General features: G+C 31.4%; 1 long non-coding RNA gene across 2 annotated transcripts; it reads left to right on the forward strand.

The window, feature by feature from the left end:
- Window positions 1-482: 482 nt before the first annotated feature.
- On the forward strand, window positions 483-4,491 carry LOC140002411 (uncharacterized). Of its 2 annotated transcripts, XR_011808872.1 has the most exons (3): window positions 596-1,118; window positions 1,757-1,894; window positions 2,791-4,491. It is a non-coding gene; the product is annotated as an uncharacterized lncRNA (long non-coding RNA). The 2 variants fall into 2 exon arrangements; XR_011808871.1 differs by lacking the exons at window positions 596-1,118; window positions 1,757-1,894 and adding an exon at window positions 483-589.
- Window positions 4,492-6,184: the final 1,693 nt, after the last annotated feature.

The raw sequence follows: 6,184 nt of genomic DNA on the forward strand, positions 1-6,184 counted from the left end.
GCCAAGTTTGTATTATAACAACAACAACGACAAAATCCAGTTTTCCAGGTTCAGAAGCTCAGGGCAAAACTTAGTTAAAGTTGAATGGAGATTTGTAAAGAAAATATGAATGAAAATTAGAGAAAAAGCCCAAGTTGTTTCTTAATTATTTTTTGAGCTTCACTTCAATTGTTTCCCTTTACTGCTAAGCAAAACTACTCTGTTTGAGTGCTGGCATGTTATAAATGGACTAGAAGTAGCAAGCAGTAGGCTGTATATAGATGTTTATTTTTTATATTTACTATCATTGTTGACTGTATCCTTGTAGGGAAATCTCTCAGAATTAGACAAGAGATGCATGTATGTGTGTAAACAGAGGAACAAACCAAAACAGCAGACTTACTGCTTGAGGTAAATGAATCACAGCAATTGCTCCACTGATTCATGGTATGATTACCTACATGTATCACGCAGTAGGCAACTGTGGACATGCTGGTGTTCATGTAGACTGCTGCGCTGCTGTGAGTCACACTGCAATATGAAAAGGTGTGTAAGGTCATGAAGATGAAAAGCATATTCTTGTTTGATGCATACTTTGTACAAGTAAAAGGTAAGTGTTTAGGTTATAAGTTCTTCACAGCAAGATATACTTTATCTGCATTTTCACATGATCCTCCTCCTTTCAGTGAAGACTAAAAAACTCATGAAAGTACCAGGAGGAACTACAAAAAGGATAGCGCATTCACCATTTGCTTCTTATTGCTCTTTCAAAATATTGAAATATTTTAAAGTAGATATCTAAAGAATACATTTGTTTATCCCAAATTTCTGTTACTAGTGGAAAACTTTTTAGTATCCTATTACTGTGTGTATGTAGTAACTGTATACTTATACCTATTATCTTATTGTCTTGATATGATTCTCAAGAGAGAAAGATAAAAAGCAGATTTTTTATACTGAAACCGTAGTGTCAAAACTTCCAGATGACATAGTGTGTGTTGTTTTCTTGTTTTGTTTTGTTTTGTTTTCTTGATCTCAGTTCTCTCCCTCTCTTCAAGACTCTTCAAAACTGCAGATTAAATTCTAGTACCATTTTGGGCATTTTTTCTTAACACACATTTAAAATAGCAGAAAAAGCGGTAAGTAACCATTTTGGTTTGAACTTCTATTAGATTTCACAGACCAGGTTAGAGAAGAAGTTGAATGTTACAATATGTCTTTCAAAAACAAATTGTATATAAGAAGAGAAAAGAGAATGAAAGACAGTGAGATAGCAGGAACAGGCATCCATGTGGCTTTCTGTCAGTACTAATGGAGCTGTCTCAGAAACCAGTTTATTCTTGCTAGCAAAATACACAGCATCAGCCAAATGTAAACAAACCTTCAGTTATGCTAAGGAGTAGCAACTGGCTGAACTAAATCAGTTGGGAGGGAAAAAAATTCAAAGACAAAAACCTCTTTCAGCCAGGCTAAGACATGCAGAGCAACATGTGATACTGCCCTGAACTTTGAACATAATGAAGCACTCCTAACAAAATGTTAAAGCAGAAAAAGGAAATAAATAAATAATAATAATAAAAAAGCTAAATGAAATATTAATTTTGATATACTGTGAGATATTTCACAAAACGTTAAAATTTCTGGACTTGATGTGAAGTATTTCACTAAATTATAGTTTTAATGAATTATGTATTCTAGCTGAAATTTCAGTTTTAAAAGTAATTGGTTTACATTACTGTTTTTATCATTTGTTGATGCTTCTTATTGTCTTCTTTAGGAGATTCTCCTCTTCATCTTTATAACTATCTGAAAATATCTTGCATTTTGCCATGCTGCTGTAATTGCAGCAATTGTCTGATAATAGATTCAATTATCTCCACTTCTCGTTACCGTTGTCTGCATGCATAGCCATGAGGTAGGAGCTCTTCCCTGCCTCTGCTTGTGTTTAGATATCAGTGTGATTTTGAAGGAAAATAAGTATATTTTGACTTAAATTTTGGCTGTGTCTTGGCCAATAAAGACTTTCCTGGTAATGTTTTTTGTTTGTTTTCACGCTTAATTAGTTTTGATACAAAATAATTTGTAAGCGATAGTAAATTGTAAGGTTCCGTGATCCTAAAACTCATTTTGAAATTGATGGATTTCACTTTTCTTCTTGTGGATACCATTTGTAGAGACATTGCATTAAAAACAACAACAACAACAACAACAAAACAAAACAGCTAGAATGTTAAAACCATTTATTTTCTAGCTTTTTTTTTTTTTTTTCCTTCAGGTGTTCTTATCATTAGGAAATAAAACTTTATGTTTGAAATCACCTAAGCCAAGAATGAATTCCTTTCCCAGCAGTATAGGTTAAAAACTCTTTTTCACAGTAACTTTCAAGATTGGTATTTGTTCTGTGTTAGGACAAACCAAAATGTATAAACTTTTTAAATGTTCCAAACATTCAAATTTATCCCCCATATTTTACAATGCAAGAACTAGGTTACATTTTTAAAGTCATTGTGTGATGTTCAGATGAGCTGGGAGCAGAAGTATTAAAGATTCACTGTATTCCACACTACGTAAGCTAATACATGCTTTTACCCCAAAAGATCTGTAATTGTGTTTTGGAAAAAAAGAGTGAGCAATGAGAGACTGTTTTAGATTCAATATCTATATATATAACAACACTCAAGCATCATATATTGTCTTATGATTTATAGCAATAAAAAGAATTGCAGAATTCAAAAAATTGTTAAATAGAAAAAAATTCATTTTCAATAAAGACATTTTTTTTTCCTTATACATTATCTCTTTTTCTTTAAGCGGACTTATAGCCATATCTGGCAGAAGTACCCCACTGCTTATGGAAGGGGAGGCAAAAGAAAGGAAGAACCTGAACAGCTGTCAGTCTGGTAATGACTTTGTTGTGCCAAAGATGTAAACTTCAAGGAAAAACAGGAATTGCTTACTTACCTAAGCTATGATCAAACCACATGTGAATTTTCCCACTCATCACCCAATGATAAGCCAGTTATAAGCCAAAGGTGAATAGATTTATGTGAGGAAAATGACTTACTTCTTTGACAATAGTAATGGGACCTTGTACTTATTACCATGGCACTGCAGAATGGGTGTACCCTTCCTGAGTGCATGCCTAGGATTTTGAACCTGACATCTAAAAATGAAGTTCTGAATTTCCTGTCAGATTATCTCATTTCTGAAGGAAGATATATCCAATTTGTTGGCACATTTCTACTCTCCCAATATTGTCACTCAAAAAGGAAAGACAGATGGGTTCTGGTTTTCTGGAGAGTAAATGTGGAATAGTCAGGGACACAACCTCATTTGCCTAGTGTCTATGCTTCCAGGGTCCTGTTGTAGGTTTCCTTGCTCCACACCACCATAGCACAGAGTTGTAGCACTAAGACCGTCCCTCATGGTTCATTTTTTACAGCATAGACATTAGTGACAGTAAGATTTTCTACTTTATAACTCAACACTCAGCTTGCAGATAAGAAAAAAAAAGGCTGAATTATGTACTAGAAAAAATATTATATTTAAGTTGACATATGAAATGTGTCCTACTCTCCACACTTCAAATGCTGAATATTTTTAATTGAAAAATGAAATCTTTGTCATAAAAAAAGCACAGAATTTTCTGTAGTCAGAAATCTGTGCCATTTTTAAATAATTCATGCCTATGTTTTTAGCTTATTGGACGATCCATTTGTTAAAACGTGGTTGAGTAGTAATTTCATTTTACTGCCATCATAGGCTTTATCTCAGCTATCACAAAAAGTTTGCCTTCCTCTGTGGGATAAAATGGGAGTACTCTCTATAATATAATAAAATAATACTATATTTTTTAATGATATATAAGTATAAATATAAATATAATATAAATATAAATATATAATGTAATAATATACTACATAATATATAATGTACACAATATATAATATAATACAATATATTATAATATAATAATATATAATAATATATTATATAAGATATAAAATAATAATAATATAATATAAATTGGTATGTCAGCCAATTTTTTTTTCTCAAGTAATAAAGCAAGGTTATATGTAGTTTCAAAAAATATGTAGTTTCAAAAAATTATATATTTTCTCATATGTAGAAATGATGTAAAGATAAAAAGTAGTCTATGTTCATATATTGGAGAATCTGAGTGTACTTCTACTGAAATGAAAGGAAAGTAATTTTAAAGTATCTCCATAATTCAGAGGCACTACTCTATTTGCAACTGATAAAAATCATACTTTGAAGTAATTCTATGTTTTTAAAAATCATAGCCAGGAGTAAATACTTATTGTCAGGAGAATAGCATTACACCCTAAGGGAAAAGACCGTTATCTGGCAAAACATGCCAGAGGAATATACAACTTTCCTGCTTGTTTCAGAAAATTTTATTTTTCATTTGGCATAGATCTCCAAATCTAACAGCTTTCATGAGGAATTTCTTCTAGTTCACAGGAAAAAAAAAAAAAAAAAAAAAAGAAATGAATAACAAAACAATAAACAGTGAAATTTATACTTATTCTAACAAGCTGCAGAATGTAAATCATTTCTGCATATTTGCAAGTTATGACAACATTTTAAATTTGAGTTTTGTATAGCCAGAGGACAACGTTTATGGCTCAAAACTGGGAAGCTGGCAGGATATCATTCTTTTTAATTATGTACATCAGACATAATGTCTTCTAATATATGCCCTAGAAACTGGCATTATCTGCTCAATTAGGCCAGGCAAATGAAAGAATGCAAATATATCAATTAAGTATATTTTCCTCATACTGTTTTACTATCACTTTACTGGTTTTAAGTCATGCAAGGATGCATTCATATAGACTCTAGAAGCATACATAATTTCTACCAAGCAAAATAAGCAAAATACTACTTTACTCTGATAAATTCTTTAGGGAGCACAGTCTCTCCAGGCTCCCTGTTATTATGGGCATCCTTCCTCCAGAGGAAGATACTGAGCACCACAACTGAACACCACCTTTTGCCTAATTCTCTCCATTGACCATTAGATCTGACCACTGAATGTTGCCAAGTGATGTCTGCAGCAAATCCATGTTGTGCTTAGTGGTGGCATGTTGTTAAAACAGACGACCTTAGTCTTCACAGCCAAGCAAATGAAATGGCTGTGAGTGTTAGTGGACTTGACAGCTGGATATACATCTGTATCTCCATCTCTTTCTCTCTCTGTAGTATATGACCTATCCATAGGTGACAGTATGTATGTGTATATATATGCACATATAGATACATGTATATAGATGCATGTATAAATATGTGCAATTGTATATATGCAGATGTACATGCACACTTTATGTATTCATTTTTACATATTTAGAATATGTTAGCTTCCATTAAAAATAAATATATATTTTTTAAGGGTTAGCTGATAAGAATACCTGCCAGCCAGATGGACTTAACTTTTGAAGCTGTTATCATGGTACTTTATTGTTTGTAGGGTGGTTGATCTGATCAATGTCAGAGTTGCAATTAAGAATAAGAAGCAAATGATATGATGTTCAGTAATATAATCACTATCCATTTAAGTGTCCCAAAAGTACAGTCATACTTGTTTCACCCATCGTAAAACAAAGTCTATTTGCTAAATTAAAACACTACATGTTAGATTATTAACCCATTTGTGTTCAATGAACTTGAATTTGAGCCACAGGTATTTTGTGTTATGCAGAAGCATTTCATAACAATATTTGTTTATTCAAAGACTTAATTTAATTTCATACAGTTTATAATTTTCAAAGATACTACACTTCTAAATGCATTTATAGGATGATAATTTTTCTTTTGTATGTACTCAGAATTTTACCAGATGTCATATTATGAATTCACATCTATTATGTTCTTCTTGATTTTTCCCTTTACTTGTTAATCTATAAAAACTACATTACTTATTTATTTATTTATTTTCAGATTAGGTATTCTGTACATCATAAATATCATTATTTGGCTAGTGAGCTCTAGTAAGAACTATATTTTATTTTATTTTATTTTATTTTATTTTATTTTATTTTATTTTATTTTATTTTATTTTATTTTATTTTATTTTATTTTATTTTATTTTATTTTTCCTAGAATACAAACTGTATGCATTTGTGTTTCATAGCAGTGCATCCAAATTCATCTAGACAATTCTTCTATACACCTAATAGATTCT

This window comes from Anas platyrhynchos, chromosome 1 (genome assembly GCF_047663525.1).
Source record: "Anas platyrhynchos isolate ZD024472 breed Pekin duck chromosome 1, IASCAAS_PekinDuck_T2T, whole genome shotgun sequence".
Classification (NCBI taxonomy): Eukaryota; Metazoa; Chordata; class Aves; order Anseriformes; family Anatidae; genus Anas; species Anas platyrhynchos.